We start from the raw sequence: 22,565 nt of genomic DNA on the forward strand, positions 1-22,565 counted from the left end.
TACTGGTACTCTGATCTCGGACTTCTAACCTCCAGAACTATGAGAAATAAATGCTTTTTGTTTATAAGCCACCTGGTCTGTGATATTATGTTACAGCAGCCTGAAACAGATTAGGACTTATTTATTATAGCAACCAGTGACTATTTTCTTGCAATTCTTCTTTGCCATTTTATAGGCTTTAAGGGCAACTCCACACACATACATGCATACACACACACACTAATAGAGGTTACTAAATTTGCTTTGTGAAAAACAACACATGTTGGAGTCCCTGCTGTGGTTCAGTGGGTTAAGAATCCAAATGTAGCAGGTGGGGTCTCTTCAGAGGCATGGGTTCAATCCCTGGCCCAGGAATTTCCATATGCCGTGGGTGCAGACATAGAAAAAAACAATAAAATAAAATAGTTAATTTTTTAAAATTACACATATTTTGTAAAGAAATGCTAAAAACTGAACTTAAAATTCAGTTATATAGCATTCTTTCTAAAGTTTGATGGGCCTGACTCATAATAATGACAGAAACAATAAAAAAGAAAAAAACATATAGGAAAATGACTGCTCGGATGTGCCAGCAATCTGTTTGAAGTTTTAGATCTATAAGCACTCTCTGAATAGTAATTTGGAGATCTTTTTATTTTTAAATTCTTTAACAAGAAATATTTGTAATGAATCTGTATTTCCCCTTTTCATGTTTTCTTCTAATATCCCATGTTGATTTCAAATTAATTATGGATGCTTTGTACTGAGTGCTACTCAAGAATTAACTAATTCCACTAGTATCCATATTTTCATCTGTCACATTACAGTTTTCAACTGTGCTTTTGTATAGTTCATGTGTTATACCTTCATTTCCTGTTAAATAAACACCCAGTTAAAAGCATCATTATGAAGCATATAGATAATGAAGGAGTCATGAGAATGGATTTCAGGATGTGAAATAAGAATAGCCACAAAACAAAACAAAAAAAAAAACCAAAAAACAAAAAACAAAAAAAAAAAAAAGAAAGAAAAAAAAGGAGTTCCCGTCGTGGCGCAGTGGTTAACGAATCCGACTAGGAACCATGAGGTTGCGGGTTCCATCCCTGCCCTTGCTCAGTGGGTTAACGATCCAGTGTTGTCGTGAGCTGTGGTGTAGGTTGCAGACGCGGATCGGATCCCGCGTTGCTGTGGCTCTGGCGTAGGCTGGTGGCCACGGCTCCGATTCGACCCCCAGCCTGGGAACCTCCATATGCCTCGGGAGCGGCCCAAAGAAATAGCAAAAAGACAAAAAAAAAAAAAAAAAAAAAAAAGAATAGCCATGTAAGGAGTTCCCGTTGTGGCGCAGTGGTTAACGAATCCAACTAGGAACCATGAGGTTGCGGGTTCGATCCCTGCCCTTGCTCAGTGGGTTAAGGATCCGGCTTTGCCATGGGCTGTGGTGTAGGTCGCAGACGCGGCTTGGATCCCGTGTTGCTGTGGCTCTTGCGTAGGTCGGCGGCTACAGCTCCAATTCGACCCCTAGCCTGGGAACGTCCATATGTCGCGGGAGCGGCCCAAAAACGGCAAAAAGACAAAAAAAAAAAAAAAAAAAAAAAAAGCCATGTAAAAATATAACCACTATTAATTGATATAAAATATGCTTACAAATAAGAAATACACACTTGAAACTACTGGGTTTTGCAAAAGCAGCAAGGGATACTCTAAAAGCACAGCTTCACAGTGTATTATTGTTCATATTTTGCCAGCCACAGGTTAAATAAAATCAGGTCCTTTCATACTGTGAAGAAAGACATACAATCAAACATGTATTAACCAAAAGGCTGGGGCAGTAACTTAGTCCAATTAAATTTACTTATAAGCCCTTTTTGTTTCAACTACTGCTACTGAAAACCTAGAAAGGTTTTAAGGAATACTTTTTCTTGGAGTTACTGTTGTGGGTCAGTGGAAATGAATCTGACTAGTACTCATGAGGATTCAGGTTCAATCCCTGGACTCATTCAGTGGGTTAGGGATCAGCATTGACTGTGAGCTGTGGTGTGGACTGCAGATGTGGCTTGGACCTGGCGTTGCTGTGGCTGTGGCGTAGGCTCCGATTCAACCCCTAGCCTGGGAAGCTCCATATGCCACAGGTGATGCCCTAAAAAGACCAAAAAAAAAAAGGAATACTTTCTTGCTTTAGTTAAGTACAGTATAGTGAACATAATCACTAGTGACCTCAGGTCTTATCATACAGGCCTTGTTGTGAGTATCAGTTTTCACTGGACCCTAATGAAGATGTGCACACTTGGGCCAAATGTATACAGACTAGCCCCAGGCTATTCATTCTTCAGAAGTTCCTCTTTTTTTTTTTTTTTTTTTTTGTCTTTTTGCCATTTCTTAGGCCGCTCCTGCGGCATAAGGAGGATCCCAGGCTAGGGGTCAAGATCTGAGCCATGTCTGCAACCTACACCACAGCTCATGGCAATGCCAGATCCTTAACCCACTGAGCAAGGCCAGGGATCCAACCCTCAACTTCATGGTTCCTAGTCGGATTCGTTAACCATTGAGCCACGATGGGAACTCCAGAAGCGCCTCTTTTCTAACTAAATTGTTTAAAATAATTTTTCAAAGGTGAGGAAAGGAGCTTATTTTCCTATAAGTCAAAAAGAAGGAAAAATAAACCTCATTATCTGAGCTTTTACTATGTCACTAGAGCTTTTCTAAAGTAATAGGTATTCTTGAAAAATCTGTCCCATTTTAACACTTTTAAGGAAATGAATGCCCAAGGGCAAAGCTGGGGGAAAAGAAAGGTAAATCCAATTCCTATGTGGAGAGGAAAACAATACTGAAGAAAGCTATGCAATATTCAGGTGTTTACTAGGTATGTACTGTGTACCAACAAGCAGACTGCCAAGCACTGTGGCCACAGTAAGCCCTTCGTGCCTGGGCCCCAGTTTCTTCATCTGCAAAATTACAAGTCAAGCTATATATGTCTCTCATTTAATATACAAAAGCTTCCCATGCTGTGATTCATTACAAACAAAGTGATATTACGCTATCATCATCCTGTGTGAGTAGATGGGGGGCAGGGGGTGGTAAAATAACTTTCCAAGGGTAGCTAAGATGCCCAAGCTCCTAAGAATATTATTCTCTGCAGTTAATTTCAGGATGGTGGCTAGTGATCTTATCCCTCTTTTATTGCTTTGGGCAGAGCACTAAATGAATAACAAATCAAAGTTGACTGGGCTATATGTTAACAGATTAAATATTAAACATCTCAAAAAAGACAGTGAAGCATCCATGGAGGCTTTATTTCTTTTCAGTTTTCTTTGAAGTCTTATCCTACAAGACAAATGGCATCAGCACTTGTGGTCTGATCCACAGAGCATTGGAGTAAACACTGGTGTTCTGCTGGTGTTCTAGCCTTGACATTACCGAACTGTGTGGTCTTAGACAAGTCACCTGCTCATCTGCAAAAATCTTCTTCTCTTTCTGTCATTAAATAAGAAAGCCATGACAAAGTCAACACATTTCTCTTTAAAATAAAGATATTAGGTAGAGGTTTCCTGGCTGCCTGCTTGCATCTCTCACAAGTGTCCTATCTTAATAAATCTATTTCTTGCCTCTCAAAAAAATAAATAAAGATATTACACAAATCATTCAGGAAAATGCCATAGATGTATTTTGATTTTGGAATGGCATCTGACCAACTACTGAATACAAATGTTAACACAAGCTGCACAGTCAAATGGGTTCTTAACTTTGAACAGCAAGCACTGAGTAACCAATCAGAAGAAACCCTAGGAAAGATGGACTCACTAGATTAAATTAAGGATTCAAATGAATGGTCTAGATCACTCTAAAATCACTGCTATATGCATGTAATAAATGTCTGGCATGCAGTTTGGCTGTATCAGTCTCCCTGTGTGGAATAACTGATTTGTTGGGTTTTTCTCTTATGTTTTACAAGTATACAAATGTAAATGAACATTGGTACTATAATGAAAATAAAATCCATCAAGCATGGAGTAGAAAAGCCCTGACTTAAGTACAGCTCATGTGAAAAAGAACAAAGAGCTTGCACTTACTTGGAGCTCAACATGAGTCAACAGTGTGATGTGACTGCCAAAAAAGCTCATGTAATCTTAGCCACCAACAAGAGAAGTGTAGTGTCCAGAGCAAGGGAGTTATAGCTTCACTGTATTCTCTGCATCCTGTGCTGGGCACCACACTTCTAGAATGATGGGCTGTATCCCCTGGGCACCCCATTTAACAGTGATACGGCAAAGCGAGCACGATTCCATTGGCAGGGAGTAACCAAAGAGGGAAAGGACCTAGAAAACAAGGCCTCAAGACTGAAGAAACTAAGACTATTCCTCCTGGGAAAGTGAAGACTTGGAGGGGAGATATTAAATATCTGATGAGCTGCTAGTGACAAAGCTCAGACCTAATAGGACATATATAAAAGCAGACTTGGTGTCACACTAACAGCACCCAATCCCGAATGGGCTGCTTCAGCACCGGGGGCATTCAGGTAATACAACTGGTTGTCAACACTGGCTACACATTAGAAACACCAGGGAAAAGTTTTAAATCTATCGGTGCCCAGGCCCCACCCCCAACTAATTAAATTAGAATCCCTGGGGTTGGGCCTGGGCAATGGGAGGTATTAAAAGCTCTCCTGGGGTTTCTAATGTGCAGATACAGTTGAGAATGACCAGGGTAAGGACAATCTGGGTGGCCACCTGTCTGTGTGTGGTGCCCCGTAGAGGGGATTCCTTCTCAGAAGCCTGCATTAGGTTTAACTTATTAACATTATCCTCTATGACCATGAAGATGAGCTCCCTTTGCAAATATGTGAGAAGAAATCAAACTTAAATGGTGCGATCTCTGAAAAGGAAGGCTGAGTTATAATAGCTAGCCTATTCTATTCATGAATTACTGCTTTCAATGATTTATGCATTACCATCTTTGCAGGAAAGGACAACAGTACTGGCATGTTAATATGTTGATAAATTTAAAGAATTTAATTCCAAAGTTTTGTAAAATAAATTTAAAACATGATGATATTCAAGAGTCCCTAAGTTTCTTCCATGATAAAGTAATTCTTAAAATCAAGCAGAAGGTACTCTGTAGTTTGATTGGTCTCTGTCATTCTGTAGCTTATCCAATTAAAATGTTGTATTTTTCTACTTTAAATATTTTCCACAACGTTTTACGACATAAGAGCTTGTATTTTTCATAACCAATATACAGTCCTCCACATTTCCTTCAGTGTTGGTTACATCCTTATTCTTAATCCTGTTCTTCTGACCACTGAATAGAGGCATTTATACACATTTCCTAATCTCCTTTGAAAAAGATACATCCAGAGCCTCCTGGTCTTAATATAGGTCAGGCAACCACTGTAATGGGTGGCGTTAAGTGTCTAAATTTTAGTGACCCCTCCAGATTTTTCCACTTAGATCTAACACACCCTGTAAACTTTAAAACTTTCACTTTAGGTTACGGTAAACCATCAACCATTTCCTTTTACTTTTGCCATCTGTCAATGCAAAAAGCTCCAAATGAATCTGAAGCTTTTTCAAGGCTACTCGTCTCTCTCATTAATCTTTGTCATATGGATCTAAATAAGGAGAGAGGTATTAAAGATCATCATCCTGTTTACAGACAACCAACACCAAAAGAGCCTGTGGAATAACGCCGTGGATTTGACTAGATGGATTCAGGCTGAACAAGCATTTCAGGAGTCCTGATGTGGGGACCAAGCACACAGTTAACATTTTACCAATAGCTGGCTAATTATACCACGTTTCAAGTAACGATTGCCCTTTCCATATCAAAACACTAGAAAGAACCACGACCTTACAGCCATCTGAGCAGCTGCTGGGTGGACAGCCTGCTCCACAGCCAACAGTTACCTTTCCATTTTTCAAGCACATACCTCTCACAGAAATGTTTTCAGTGCGGCAGTCTACAGAGCTGCTTATAACACCGGCACGATGTGACAACAAAATTCATGATGATTTTGCTTTTTCAGCCTGCCCCTTTCTTTTTAAAAAATTCTTCCCTCCCCCTCCGTCCCCCAAAGAAAACCAACAATACTTCCACAAAACCTGACTCAGACTTATGAATATAATGCTTTCAGTGAAAGCAGACCAGCTTTATAGGAGAACAAGCTTTCATGAGAAGCAGGAAGCTGATCTGAGCAGCAGAGAGAGCAGGGATGGGGCGGAGCAGAAAGGAACTGAGCTGGGGGAGAGCGAAGCACAGACAGTCCTGGCTGCTTCTAGTTACTTATTGACAGTTTCATCTTATAGCACAGATTTATAAACAGGGTGAGCGTTGGTCCTGCCGTACCTTTTCTTTCTTTTACGGATGTCTGTCAATCTGGTAAACTATTACACAGGGGAAAGTGAGGCCTTACAGCCTCGCCAGAGCCCAGTTGCAGGGAAATGATGTAAGCTTCCCACCTCCCACCAGCCCCCGCTCTGCCAATCCACCTCTGCTCTGACCTGTTAACATCCCCTCCCTCCCCCAGGGCCACTGCCCTGGGGCGGCCCGGGGCCCAGACTCGTCTAGTTGTGTCCTACTGTGCAGCAGAAAGTATTTGCCAAAGGATAAGGAGCATTTTTGTTTTGAGAAAAGTCTCCAATGAAAAAGCAAATGCCTCTCTATTTAAAAAATAATGCTGAGTCAACAAAAGCTAGTCAGTCCCCAGGAGAAATAATACTAAATAGGGTGGAGGTTAAGAAATGTAATTTAGCAAAAGGCAGCAGGTGTTACGTAGCAAAGGGCAAAAGGTGTAATAATGGGAGTTAGGACATACCAGTTCTCCTATTCTAATACCATGACCTTGAACAACTGGCTTAATCTCTCTGGTTTCATTTTCTGTAAATGGAAAGGGTTAATATAAATTTTATCTGAGGTCTCTTGCAGTAATTTTATGAACTGATACCCCAAAGAAATAAATCAGGAGTAAAAAAGTAATTTGATTGTGGCCAATTATTTGTTGTTTATGCAAAATTACACATAATTCTTTATATTGAGCTATTTAAGATATGCTTTGCCAAAGTACTAATAACTATGAGTAGGACTAGCAAAAGATGTATAGGGTAAAAAAGTTACAGGCAATTCGAATGTTAATCCTGATCTGGAGAATTTATAGAGAATTAGTATGTGAAGATTCACACTCAGGAAAGGACAATTTATAAACAGGTGCTTAGAAGCAATTAGGACCTCTGACATTATCCTAGACAAAATATTTACCTGGGTTAGCAGTGTTTCAAGTTTAAAGGAGATACACACATACACATATCAAGGGGAAAAACTTTTTTTTTTTTAATTAAGAGCCCATAATCTACAGGTTACTAGGACAACAATCTTCAAATTAGGGTAGGCAAACTCCTAGAAGTGTATAAGACTTTCCAAAGGGTATGAAGCATATGTGAGCACATAGGTGGTAAATTAATATCCAGACCAACCATTCTAAGCACACTTTCCTAAAACTGATCTGCCTGAGAAAGCTCCTGGAGAGCAGGTTTACCTGTCCAACCTTTTCTTTTCCTATCTTCCTCTCTAGAAAATCAAGGCAGATAGTCAGTCACCCATCACTCTGGGGGGATTGCTTAGGGCTGGGAAAAAACCTCTAAGCAGGACACAAGGGGACAATTAGAAATACAGATAGTGAGGAGTTCCTGTCGCGGCTCAGCAGTAATAAACCCATTTAGTATCCATGAGGATGTGGGTTCAATTCCTCGCCTCACTCAGGGAGTTAAGTATCTGGCGCTGCCAAGAGCTGTCCTGTAGGTTGAAGACTCGGCTGGGATCCTGCATTGCTGTGGCTGTGGTGGAGGCATCTGGAACACTGATTCAACCTCTAGCCTGGGAACTTCCATATGCTGTGGATGCCGCCAACTTAAAAAAAAATACGGATAGTGAAAAAGTGTTGGGGCCCTAATCACTGTTCTCTTGCAAATTTTTTGCTTGGAATAAAACTGGAGGACCTAATTTGGTTGGCAGCTGATAAATCATTAAAGATAATTTTTAATGATCTGTAGTTTTGAATATAACTGAGGTGCAGTTCAAAGAACTGACACTGCTATATTAATACTCATCCTCTTCAACTTATTTATGTAAACAAAATTTCAGTGTATATATTAAAAAGAATGAAAAATATGCTGAACTCCTTCTGCAATGGATAATATCCATGGGCTGATATGTGAACTAATCAGAAGAAAAGCACCAATAATGAGATAAGTTTTCAGTAAAATTATATCTTTTCTCTAACATTTATCAAAATGTGTAACTGACATGTTATTTTGATCAGTTGTGTACTAATAATCATGGTAATAACTTTTTAAAAAATCACTTAAAGTCTTATGGTCACAGTAAATTAAATTTTGTCACCAGAAGCATGATGTGATAATCAAAAACAGATTAACAGATTTTTCCCCCCCTGAGGGCCACATCCACAGCATATGGAAGTTCCAAGACTAGGGATCAAACCAGAGCTGCCACTGCTAGCCTATGCCACAGCCACAGCAGTGCCAGATCTGAGCTGTGTCTACAACCTACACCACAACTTATGGCAACACTGGATCCTTAACCCATCGAGCGGGACCAGGGATTGGAGCCACATCCTCATGGATACTAGTCAGGTTCATTACCGCTGAGCCACAATAAGAACTCCCCAAAATAGATTTTTAAACATAGTAATACATAAGTATAAAATTTAGTGAGAAAAGTATAATAATAAAGATTTCAAAGACAAAAATTAAATACTCTAAAATTTCAAGCTGTTACAGTGCAGTTTACAAATGGACAGCTTTAGGTATTAAACAGCTATGGTATTTGATTTACATGAATATATTTAAGAAGGCTATAACAATTTTATTAAGAAATGTCAGTATTTACAATCAATAACTATATCATTAGCAAATAATTAAATCTTCAACAAAGATTTTAAATGTCACTGAAGAAATATATGAGGAAATCCAATAGTTTTCAAAATTCTTTAGATATAGCAAAAATGTTTAAAGATCGGTTCACCCTTCTTCCCCTCCAGAGCAGTTTTCAACTGTTACCACAGAGCTCAAAGTAAGTAAGTTAGTAAGTAAGTAAGTAAATAAATAAATAAATAAACAAAACAAAAAGAAGAGCAATCTAGAACCTCAGGAAATGAGCCACCTGGAGCAAATAAGATTTCCGGTTATCTATTATATTCTTTAAGAACCACAACAGTTTTGCCTTCTAATTTTAAGCTGTTATAAAAAATATATATATTCTCAAACTAGGGAACTTCTTCTTAAACCACACCACCATGATTTAACATTTATTAATGGAGTTCCCGTCGTGGCGCAGTGGTTAACGAATCCGACTAGGAACCATGAGGTTGCGGGTTCGGTCCCTGCCCTTGCTCAGTGGGTTAACGATCCGGCGTTGCCGTGAGCTGTGGTGTAGGTTGCAGACGCGGCTCGGATCCTGCGTTGCTGTGGCTCTGGCGTAGGCCAGTGGCTACAGCTCTGATTAGACCCCTAGCCTGGGAACTTCCATATGCCACGGGAGCGGCCCAAAGAAATAGCAAAAAGACAAAAAAAAAAAAAAAAAAAAATTTATTAATGTTTCTCAGGCAATTATTGCCAACACCAGTCCTACACAGCATTCATATAATACCCCCAAGGCTTTTGCTGTTCCTCCTGTTCCTCATTTCTGCCAAGTGGGAGAGAACGTGGGTTCAATTCCTGGCCACCAATCACGAGCCGCCTGCCTCTAAGCCAGAGTACTGAAACACCCTAACTAAGCTCCAACTTTCTTCCCTATAAAAAAAAAAAAAACTCACAAAACTGAGATGAGTTCACAGAAGTGGAACATGCTTTACTTAAAAATTCCATAGCAAGAACACTTACATTCTCACTACTGAGTGCCTGCACGAAGCTTCTCTCTCCATTCTGTGGAAATCAGCCAAAACATGAACTAGATTTGTTTAATTCTAATGTAAGCGATGGATGCCTTCTATAAAATACTTATATCAAGTTAGTGACATTTATTTCCAGAGGTCATATGGGTTCTCGGTCACTGATACTGCTGAAAGGCTAATATATAGAAAGATGTAACTTTATATATGTTTCATCCAAAACCTCAATCTGCTCTAATAAAAGATTCATGCAAAGGAGAAGCCTAACATATTTTTAAGATGTTAACCTTATCCACTTTAGTATCAAATCCATTATCTTCCCAACCACCAATATACAAATAAATGTTGCTTTTACCAATTATCTAGGTGTTTTTTATTATTATGGTGTTTGGTCGTCCATAATTTTAGTTAGCCAACATTATCTGTACTATTTAAAATGTCCATATGGTAAGCTTATTCCATTTCATGAATTATCACGTGGCTTTTTTTTTTTTGGCCAAACCTGTGGCATGTGTAAGTTCCTGAACCAGGGATCAAACCTGAGCCACAGCCAGCTGCAGTGACAATGCCAGATCCTTAACCTGCTGCATGTACCACAAGAGAACTCCCATGGTTACTATTATTATAGTCTCACTTGATCCTTTAAGCAATCCTACTATTATTTCCAGGCTACCGATTATGAATCTGAGCCTCAAAAATACTCAAAAGCATTTAAGAAATTTGCTCAAGATAACAAATGAAAGCCAGAACTAGAACTCAATTCTGCAGATGGATGGCCCAGCAAAGTTCCCTGGTACCTGTACTTGCCTCCACTGAAACTGCTGGTATAATTAACAAAAACTGCAGTGAGAAGCTGTGGCAGCATTCTTGCTCTCTTCTGTGCTTCCCACAGGGCATCATGGTTTTAGCCCAAAGAGCAGGCATTCTGGAATAGCACAGATTGGAATCTGAATCCAGACCATGTGACCTTGGGCAAGTTTATAACTTTTCTAAGACTCAATTTCCTCATCTGTAAAAAGTAATTATAGCACCTCTAAGGTTGTTGTGGGGATTAAAAGAGATAGTGTCCTTAGTACCATGCTGGTCACAAACTTAAGTTTACTAAGTAATAATAACTGACACTTCATTACAGGATATGACTTTTTTTTTTTCCCCCTTTTTAGGGCCGCACCTGCAGCATATGGAAGTTCCCAGGCCAGGTGTCGAATTGCAGCTGCAGCCACGCTGGATCCTTAACCCACTGAGAGAGGCCAGGTAGTATCGAACCCACATCCTCACAGATGCTAGTCAGGTTCATTACCGCTGAACCACAATGGGAACTCCAAGGGATGTGTCTTAATTCAGCTATTTTTCCCAATAACTCTAAGGCATGGTAGATGCTATTATTATCATTCTTGTATTATGGAGGAGGAAAGACTCGGTCCAAGAGAGGTAAGGCAATCTGCCCAGGGTCACAGAGCTAAGAAGTCAAAAAGCCTGGCACTGAGGCTCCTAACTGACTTCAGGGTTCACCCTCAACTACTGTATACTGCTTCTTTAGAAATGAGTATAATGACAGCACTACCTTTAGTCTCACTATAATCACCATCATCTACCTTCTCTATAGTTAGCCTGGAGGACCTCAGGTCTATGAAGCACCCCAGGGATGAGACCTAAAGAGCTGAGAATTAGACTGAGACTGACAGGAGGAAGAGCTTCAGGGAAGAAGCCAAGAAGAAAGCCAGTCCCTGGAAGAGAATAATGTGCAACAAAATGGAGAGACTAAATGGAGGCCTGAAATTGGGAACATGAAAAAAAAGTATCAGCTACTAGATGGAGTTCTGGGATGGGCGTGTACTTAGCCTAAGAAAAACAAACTTATGTTTATAATATTTAATCAGGTGCCTAAAGGAATACTAAAAAGAAAAACTGCAAAAACCTGGCCTGTGATATACTTTGGGGCCTGCTCCCTATCTATTGAATAACTGTTATCTGACCCTAGGAAGGGAGTGTGATCATTTTAATCAACTCTCATTGATGACCTGATACAGGCACAATGAAAAGCATTTACCTCTGAAAGTATCCGAGCCCAGCAAAACGTCCTTTCAACTATCAAGCCGCAATTCTGTTTCTTTGGCAAATCTTCAATCTCATATTCCCGGGCACTGTTACTTCTGAGTTCTTTTGGGTAATCCTGTTTGGGGGCTTTTAATCTACATTTTTTCTCTATGCCTTCTGTCTAAATCTAAAACGTGGGTTTTTTTCACTTTAAGAGATTGCTAGATTATCTCAGTTTACCTCTTTCCCTCAGGCAGTTATCCCTTGTGTTCCCAAAAGCTCCATATGTGCCAGTCTAATGAGCACTGATGACTTACCATTACCCTGTAAGATCCTATAGAGAAGAGAATCCATGTTTTATTCGTCTTTACAACCACAGCATCTAGTACACTATGTAGCATTCAACAAATATTGAAAGATTAGCTGAAGGGTTTTCAAGCCTGTTTTTTTGACACCTTCAAGGTTTCTTTTGCCACTGAGCTTACTCTAGAAACCTATCTCTTTAGATAGTGATAAACTTGGATCACCAAAACTAATTAGGATTTAGTGGATTAGCGATTACTTCTCTGGCAATTGGTTGGGGAAATAAAAAAGGAAACACCCTTGGGTTAATATTTCAGCATCCACTTTGCTGAATATGCCCATAGTCAGTTTTTAGACAAAAGATATACCTTAGGGTCATGATCACTTAAAATTTACGGACTAGCTCAAGGGGCTTTGTTTTTCCCATAATATCCAACAAAGTGCCTAGGACAAGGTCAGTGTCAGATAAGCACTTTTATATGGGCTGATTAATTGACCGCTGCTGTGAGAACAGGCACAGGCCAAATGTCAAAGATCTCTGAACTAGCAACAACGGTGTTAAAAGATTTTGCAAAACACCACTTAGTCTCTAATTTCAAATAATCAGCTTTTTTTGAAATGCAAAAATCTGTTTAAATATAGTCAAATATAAATATTCTCCAAAATATTATACTTCTATTTTTTCCATATGGCAGTCTTTGAAAGGGTAGTGCTAAGAGAACTTTTTAACCTTAACCCAGAAAAAAAAAACTCTCTCATAAACAGTATGATACAAATTAACAAAAATTGTTAGTCCTTTAAGGTATGTATACGGGAAAGAGACTCAGGATCAATGATCAAATAATACTCCTGAAATTTCCCAAATCTGATTACTATTCTGATAAATCTGAACATACCTATTTGAAAAAATTATGGGGGGGCGGTCCTAGCACGTACCCCCTTTGTTATAAAACCCTAACCTGTGTGTAACAGTAAACACAGCAAAAAAACCCCAACAAACTTTAAAGTAAAACTTTACGTTGTATGCAAAGATCTATCTCTAAATATTTCAAATTCCCCTAAGATTGCCTTGCATTATTAGACTCCAAAAGACATTAAGATTGAGCATTCTTTTAAATGTTAATGCTGCTATTATACTAAAAATCATTTTAAGATATTTTTGAAAATTATCAATCTCAGGGAACACCTGGTAATATTAACAAAACTTTTTTAACCCAAAACACTAAAAAAAAAAAAAAAAAAAGTAAGTCAATTATATTTTGCAGGCCCACGGCCTTATAAGTGTTCCCAAAAATCAAAGGCACACAAAACTGGGAGATTAACTTTCCAGTTAACGGCAAGTGATGGAGTCATCTCTTTAATATAAAGCCACAGTCACAGATACCCACATAATCAAAATTAAGTTATATACACAATGCCAACAAAATCCAAAGCAACATTTTTTTGTGCCATAATCATTATAAAAGCTAAATGTTATACCTTCGCCAGCAAGTTATACATTCTCACCACATACATTCAAATATTTTCCTTTTACTTTTATGAAATCTTAATAGGAACATTTCAATTACCTGTAGTAAAGTACTGTATCTCAAGGAAAAATTCCTATTATTATTAAGACCCTTTAAAACAAATAGAACGTTAATAGGTTTGGGATTTGTGTCCTCCTTTTAACTGTGTACCCCTAACAGGTGTACCATTCACTGATTTTTATAGCCCCATACAAAATAAGTAAATCATGGAGATCCCATTGTGGCTCAGCAGAAACGAATCCAACTAGGAACCCATGAGGTTGCGGGTTCAACCCATGGCCTCATTCAGTGGGTTAAGGATCTGGTATTGCCGTGAGTTGTGGTATAGGTCGCAGACGAGGCTCAGATCTGATGTTGCTGTGGCTATGGCGTAGGCCAGTGGCCACAGCTCCAACTGGACCCCTAGCCTAAGAACCTCCACATGCCGAGGGTGCAGCCCTAAAAAGCAAAATAAATAAATAAATCATTATTTGGTAGAAATACATTCCCTCAAATCAGACTACATATATCATTTATTTGCATGTGCTTTTTAAATCTGATAACTTTCCTAGAGAAAAGGTTTTTCTATTATGCTCTAACATCTCGCAAGCTTTAAGAGGTTTCAGATTTGGAAGTCAAGAGTTTGTCAATGTTTTAGCCAGCCCCTTCTAGTTATACAGATATCTAAGATGGATCTAAAATACACAAATTTTTACTGATAGAAATTTAGCAGGCATATTTTACAACAGATTTTCACTTAAGAGAAAACGACTGAGGTAAATATTATTCCATTTTACAGAAAAAGACACTGAGCTCCAGAGAGTATCTCACCTACTAAAATAAGCTTTAAAAGGAAAGATTAAACTAGGTTTTCTTACTTGAAATCCAGTGCTTTTGGCATAGACTGGAAAGTTCATCAATACAGAATAAAATTTGAGGGAGCGGGGAGTTCCACATGCTTCTCAAATGCCTCGTGCTTTCCCATCTACCCCACTTTTAAAGCAACTGTTCTCCATCATAAACCAAGTTTTCTAAGCCTCTTTTACTGGACTTGCACTGCCCTCCTGAATTCTCTAGCTAGGTTTTGAGCTCTTTCATTATTTTTAAAACTTTCTTCACTCTCCTATGAAAAATGAAGAATGTTACCTAAGCTTGCTCTTTTTTCAAAGATAGATATTATAGTTTCAAAAAGAAAAAAGCTTCTGTTAGAACTGACAAGCCCCAAGGAGAAGGGAAATATACCTTGAAAGCTAATGATGTGATTCTATACTTAATCTATGATTCTGTCCTTAAGACTATGGGGGGGAAAAAAAAAATCTATCCAGAATGGCATTAACCTTTAGGAAATTGGCCGATTCCCGAGAGTGGATAATGCTTGGAAGCTGAAGGTATTACTGTTTGCGTAAAGGAGTCAAGGTCACAAAAGGTCAGTAAGTAAGTTTCCGGCAATACTGGGGCATTCAAAACTATGACTTCTGTTGGGATCACACGTAACTTGTGCTGTTACTGATGAGTGGGACCCCTGACCTCACACTCTCAAACAGCTTAATTTTTACTATCTGTCCCAAACTCCAAGTGCTAGTCGTAGGCCCACTGGCATGGCTTTTGATGATAGAGTAAAAAGTAAATAAGCTCTCAGACGTGAAAGAGAGATGAAAGTAGCTCACCATAGTCACAAAAGAGGGATTCATTTATGTAGGTAGGAAGTACTCTGGATGAAGGTTAAACTCTAAAATGAAAATTTAAAGAAATAAGAGAGGGACTGGTAAACAAGAGAGGTGAAGATTCAGAAAACTGATATAAAATAGATACATGTATATAAAGATAAATAATTTTCTGTTGAACCGTAAAAAAAAGCATATAACTAATTACCTGATTTATAATATCTTTATGCTTAAAGCTGATATAACCTTATTGGTTCCATGGAATGCTTATTTATGAAAATATTTTCAGAGGTGTTTACAAATTCACTTTAAAGAAATACTTCCCATTTGAAACTGTAAAACTCATTTTGTACACATAAAATCATATATTCCTGGGAAAAAATGAAAGGATTAAGATCTGTAGAAAGGATGAAGGGACCAAATAACACCCCAAAATGCTGGAAAGCACTAAAACAAAGGCATAAAGGAACTAATCAAAATTCATGGAGCATGATGCAAAATTTCTAGCCAACTGTGAAAATCACACTTTTGAAACAAATTTTGATTTGCTAGATCTTGCCCTTTCTCTAAATACGTCTCTATGCCTTTATTGTGATTAGAAAAGCTAAATTTCTCAAAACAGGCATAGAGAAATTCTGAGATATTTCTGTACTTGAACAAGTCAGGTTAACTGCCCTCTTTGATATCTTCCCAGAGAAAACGAAGAGCCCAATTCCACTTCCGAAACTTTGAAAAAGAACGGCTCTGTAGCACTGTTCAAAAACCAAGCCAACACTTAGGCTTTCATGCTTCCTCTGGTGGAACTTCTTGAAACAGTGCCAAGAATCATTTGATCACTTAAACCAGTGCTGATGAGTTAGAAGCAGCTGAAGTATATGAATCAGTGGTCATTTCTCTGTTACATTTTTGTTTTCAAATAATTATAGTAAGGACAACTAACTTGATCAAAAAGGCATTCTGGAAGTAAAATTAGGAAGCAGAAAATCTGGGGAATAGTTCTAAGTTAGGATTAATCTGCTTTGACTTGAACTGTTCTCTATTTCCTTCTAGTCTTGTAAGAGAGTAAGGAACAAGCACACTTCTTTACCCATCTTCCTAAGAACACAACAAATAATGGTCGAATAGCAGACGTTCAAAAGATAGTTACTCATTGAGTGTAATTAGTAAGTTCAAATAATAAAATATTTCCTTATTCTCTCCACTAAAATTAAGTTTGCACTAAAAATAGAAAAAAAATTAAAAGAGGAGAAATAGCATAAAATGATTTCTCAGAGTTACAATGTGAAGTATCAAGAAGGTTAGAGGAGTTTCCCCTGTGATGCAGCAGGTTAAGGTTCTGGCATTGCTGCAGCTATAGCATAGATTGCGACTGTGGCTCAGATTTGATCTCTTGCCCAGGGAACATCCATATACCATGGGTGCAGCCAAAAAAAAAGGCTAAAGGATCATTTCATGGGGGAAATTAAATGACAGAAATGGAAATAAGTGTGTGTAACACATCATCACTAATTCTGACATCATGGATATTCTTTGCAAACGTCATTTATGTTATTTTTTATCTAATTTATGAGATTTAATTTCTCATATTCATTAATGTTCACTAGTAGACTACATAGATGACTTTACATTGAAATAAATATTGCCTATAATCACATCACTCAATAATAGCGTTTTTGACTCTCAGTCTTTTTTCTTTGTAACACCAAAGCCTGCCACATAAACAGGTGTTCTGCCTTTATATCATACTAAATGTTCAATTTTTACCTCATTCTTAAACATTTCAATTAGAACAGGACAAGAGAAAGGCAAGAGTTAAAATGAAAAGGTAAGTGGGTATTGAGAAATAAGAACAAAAAGGAAACAGCCAAACCATTCAGGAATTTCTTAGCCATGGTAAGGAGTGTGTATTTATTCTAAGAATAATGAGAATTCAGTATAGAAGTGGTAAGATCAGATTTGCATTTTGGGAAGACCCCTCTGGCAGCAATGGGGGAAATGGACAGAAAAAGGGCAAAACGAGAGGAAGAAACACATGTTAAGAACTTGCTTAAGGAATTCCCTTTTGATGCAGCAGGTTAAGGATCCCACATTGTCAGTGCCATGGCTTGGGTTTCTGCTATGGTGTGCTTTTGATCCTTGGCCCAGGAACTTCCACATGCCACAAGTGAGGGCCCCCCTCGCCCCCCAAAAAATGAAGTTGCTTAAATTACATGAACAAGTAATGTGGTTGTCTATATTAGGACAGGGCCAGTAAAGAGGAGGAGCTATGGATGGATCCCAGAGATGCATAGGAAGTGGAATCAACTAGACTTCCATTAAATCTATCAGGGTAGCATATAAGAAGACAGGGAGAGGAAGGGAAGCATATTATGCATGCTTCCTGAGGAATATTTTTAAGATGAAGAGCTGTAATAATCACAAAGCTTTTTTTCCCCCCATGTCCATGCCCATAGCATGTAGAAATTTCTAGACCAGGGATGGAACCTACACCACAGCAGTGACACGAGTCACAGCAGTGACAACACCTTAACCTACTGCGGGAACTCCACAGTTTACAGTGGAGTTTTCTGTACAGTGGTTGCCTCTATGTATGTATTCCTAAACAACACACTGTTTAAAATTTTATGGCTTCTGAATTTTTTATTTTTTGTGGGTGTGTGTTTTTACAGCTGCACCCACAGCATATGCAGGTTCCCAGGCTAGGGGCCAAATTGGAGCTGTAGCTGCCAGCCTACACAACAGCCACAGCCATGCGGGATCCGAGCCGCGACTGTGACCCTGAGGCTGGAATCTAACCCTCCCTCGTTCTCAGGGATACTAATTGGGTTCGTTAACCACTGAGCCACAACAATAACTCCTAAACTTTATATAAGTGGGATATTCTTCTGTGCCTTGCTCCCTTCTCTCAGGATTGTATATTTTGATATTCATCTGGGTGGTTGTGTTTATAAACTCTTTCAATTATAAGACTATACAGTGTTGAATGAGTATATCAAAATCTATTATCTATTAAATGAATGACAAGCAAAAAATATTTTTTACTCCATTCTTTTTTACTCATTTGTGTTAGTTTTAGGAAAAAATAATGTAAGTATTACCTCATATTATTAAAAATATAAATGAGCTTAATCTAAATGGCTGAATTTTTTTTTTTACCAGGATTGGGAAACCCTGAAATAGAAAAGTTTAATCATCTTAAACAAAGTTACCCAGTTTACAAGTAGCAAACTGGGATTTGAACCTACCAGTGTGATTCCAGAGCCCATGCTAGCAATCAAATTGCTTCTTCTGTTTAAGTGATGTATGCCACATGCCTCCTCTCCTCCCACTTACATCTCATTCAGCTGCATTAGCTCCTGGCTTCTCTCCAGCCCCAAAGGGCTAGTCACCCAGGCTGGCTTCTCTACTGATCCTCCTACTCTCCACCCTTCTGTGCCCCATCTCCACGCTCTAGGCCCCTTTTTTTTAAACTCTGTGACCATGGTTTTCAAACATCTCCCTCTGGCTGTCAGTCACTTTCTCCTTTTCCACCTCCTTAAAGCCTATTCACCTTTTAATATCTGGCTCATGTGCCCTTCACAGTAAGGTCTTACTGGACAATTAGAAACTTCATTCATTAATTCAAATCATTCAATAATTTCTTAGCTAACACCTACTGCCTATAAAGTACTGCTCTGAGAACTGGGATAGAGAGAGGAATGAAACAGACAAGGCTTCTACTCTCACAGGAACAATGGAATATAAATTTAAAAAACAAAAATAATTTGTCAGTGACATATATTATGAAAACAAAGTGACCTCTATACTATTTCTGCTTGGCTTTCCGCCAACTTACTCTAAAACTGTTATTTACCAAAGGCAAGGATTCCACCTTTTGTTTCAAGCCTGGCACATAACAGGTAATTCAGTGATCACTGGATTGATGCATGTGCAAATGAAGAGAATACATGACTAGATGGACTGATGGATGGACGGGTGGAAAGAAGGATGAATGAATGAATGAGCAAAACTAAACTATTCCATCTCTAAGTTTTGTTTATCCCAACTAGACTGAGGGTCAAGAGCCTAGAGTCTGCAAATCTGTATTTGTCTGGCCTGCCCAATGAAGGTGAAAATGAAATCTACGAAGAGCAGGTACCTTCTGTGAGGGCATTATCCTATTTCCTATCCTCTTACCCAAGATGCCTTTTCCAAAGTCATGCCCCCTGCCTGGCTCCTATAAGCATCTGTCTCCATGCAGATTTTCCTTTAGAATAAGGTCCCAAATTTTAATAACACTAGATAGCAAATGAAAAATTCCATGACATAATCTTAACTAACTCTTTAGGAATTGTGAGAATAGCAACTTTTAGCTCAGATTACCTAAAATTACAAGAAGTTCTGAATCATTCTAATATATGATTAAATTCACAAAAGCTTACCAAAACTAATTTCATTTCTCTTTTAAAATGCTAATTTAAGTTTTCAAAACATTCAGAAGAAGTGGTGGAATGTATTTTTAAATGAAAGAAAGATAAAATGGCAAAGTCCTCAATAGTGTAGAATCACTAGCTTACATCACTGGACATAACGATCAGAGACCATAATCAAGGACACTGTTTCTCAAACTTAGCCTTGACAACAAAAATAAATTCACAGATAACTCTGTGGACCCCAGTCTAAGGAACATGGTCTTAATAGTTCAACATTCACTTTAAGTGCACATTTGTCAGCAGTATCATAAACACGAAAGCAAACTTTGCAATAAAAATCCAAGAGTAATGTTCAGTTAAATAAGTGTACTAACGAGGGCACCCAGAAAATACATTATTTCTTTTGTATTTATCTTCTAAATGAAACATTAAAAATTTTTTTTCTCTGATTAAGAACAAACCAACCCCTGAGAATGTGTCCATTACTTGACTCAAGTTTAAGAAACTCAGATCTAAAAAAACACAATCAAAGATACCTCTCAAGAAATGAATTCATGTTTATTTGTGGTATGGACAATATGCATAATAAACTGAATAACTAATCAAAGTTCATTCCTGATTAATATTCAAATATTAGTAATTCTTAAAACATTAAAATTTTATATTTCTCTGCCCATCAGCCACAATTCTCTGATGAACAAACAGTTAATATACATAAATAAATAAAGTCTTTAAAACAATGGCACAACTATGTGGCTGAATTATCTTGGCCTAATAATTATCCTCTATTTATTTGATATTAACTTCTGATTTTACATTGAGTTTTCTTAAAACGAGAACATTTGTTTAACATCAGAGTTCTGTAAAAGACCATCATATATATATCTGAAAGTTGATCTTATTGTTCACTAACAAAAATGTCCAAAAGTTATCAATAAAGTGTAACAAGGAGTTCCCGTCGTGCCGCAGTGGTTAACGAATCCGACTAGGAACCATGAGGTGCAGATTCGATCCCTGGCCTTACTCAGTGGATTAAAGATCTGGCCTTGCTGTGGCTGTGGTGTAGGCCAGCGGCTACAGCTCCGATTAGACCCCTAGCCTGGGAACCTCCATATGCCACAGGAGTGGCTCTAAAAAAGGCAAAAAAAAAAAAAAAAAAAAAAAACAAAAAGAAAGAAAAAGTTTAACAAGAGTTAATAAAGATTGAAATCTGAAAATTCTGGAACTCTTAGTTTAGGGGTTACTGACCTCTGGAACTCTTGGTTTATGGGTTACTGACTTTCTCTGCGAAATAAACATAATATAAACATAATATAACCAAATACCTTGTTTCCATGCCTCTCCCTATTGTGTTTTAATAACAATTAAAATAAGCTCACTTTTTAGTTATCCAAAGAGTCTTAAATATATAAAACACAGGTCTCCTACTCAAGAAATATTTTTCTTACCATTTCAAGTTCCTCATGCCAATTTACCATCGCTAAAACTATAGATTTTGATAAAATATTTTCCAAAGAAAATAGAGAACCACAGAAAAATTCACAGGATTGTATTTTTTGTGGTCCTGAGTTAGCTAAAAGCCACATGATTGGAAAGAAAGGCTTTCTTATAAACATCATAATTATAAAAAACTAAATTACTTAAGAGTCTCTTACATCGTACTTGCCTTCATATATATGTTCGGGCCTTTCGACTGAAAAGCTATTTATTCCCACTTGGAATGAAGATATTTTCTTTTTTTCTTAGCATAAATAACCATTCAGTTCCCAGTTCCATCTCCAGGTACTATTCTATCTCATTTTCTCTATTCCAATTAACACTTATCAAAACATTTACCAACAGCAGAATTTCCTTCACGGTTCAGTGGTTAACGAATCCAACTAGGATCCATGAGGATGCAGGTTCGATCCCTGCTTGCTCAGTGGGTTAAGGATCCCGCGATGCCGTGAACTGCGGTGTAGGTTGCAGATTCGGCTCAGATCTGGCGTTGCTGTGGCTGTGGCACAGGCCAGCGGCTGCAGTTCTGATTGAACCCCTAGCCTGGGAACCTCCATATGCTGCAGATGCAGCCCTAAAAAGCAAAAAAGAAAAAAAATTTCCAACAGCAACTATCACCTTTTTTTCCCTTCCCTTTTACTCCTTAACCCACTGCCACATATATTATCTCATCCCTTCCAATTCTCAAAAACAACTCTCCATAGATCACCAATGGCCTGAACATCACTAAATGCAGGGGTGGATTTACATCCTCACCTTACTGTTTCCCCTGCTTGAGTTACTGACTTGACATTCTCTTGGTTCCCTTCCTGCCTCTCTGACCATAATGGTTCATGCCATCCATCTGCCCTCTTTCAGGCCTTGTTCCTGTTACTTTCCCCTGAATTTCTGTCTCCCAAAGGCCTAACAATTCTTAAGATTTCAACTGAAACATCATTTCCTCAAAGAAGTCTGCCCTGCTTCTGCAGCTTTGGCAAGTTCCCCAACTATAACTCTCTTGCACTACCCCATTCTTCTGCTTTTAAGCATTTATGACTATTTGAACTAAAATAACTGTAATAAGTAATTATTTGATGTCAACTGCCCTCACTGGAATGTAAGGTTAAGAGTTATGATCCCTGTTCTGTACATGAACATTTAAATGGAGGAAGGGACAGAAGGAGTTTCACAAACTAAATTGATAACTATTAACTTTGATTCTAAATAATATGTAAACTAAAGAAAAAACAGAATCATTTCAGGAGTTCCTGTTATGGCTCAGTGGTTAACG

The 22,565-nt window shown here is 38.2% G+C and overlaps 1 protein-coding gene across 44 annotated transcripts in view; it reads right to left on the reverse strand.

Moving 5' to 3' along the window:
• Nucleotides 1-22,565, reverse strand: part of BBX (BBX high mobility group box domain containing) — a 285,641-nt gene that overhangs the window by 204,537 nt on the left and 58,539 nt on the right. For 4 of the 44 annotated variants that reach the window (XM_084991452.1, XM_021070478.2, XM_021070464.2 and 1 more), the window contains exon 1: nt 5,903-6,159. The exons of 37 other annotated variants lie outside the window; for them this stretch is intronic. The gene's annotated coding sequence lies outside the window, so the exon portion shown is untranslated. Of the gene's footprint in view, nt 1-5,902; nt 6,160-6,318; nt 6,430-22,565 lie in introns of those variants that run through there. 3 more of the 44 variants (XM_084991444.1, XM_084991453.1, XM_084991447.1) reach the window with 3 other exon arrangements.

Source organism: Sus scrofa, chromosome 13 (genome assembly GCF_054392235.1).
Source record: "Sus scrofa isolate SSC_HxYL_T2T_F1_AM1 chromosome 13, Sscrofa_HxYL_maternal_Yorkshire_Landrace_v2.0, whole genome shotgun sequence".
NCBI lineage: Eukaryota > Metazoa > Chordata > Mammalia > Artiodactyla > Suidae > Sus > Sus scrofa.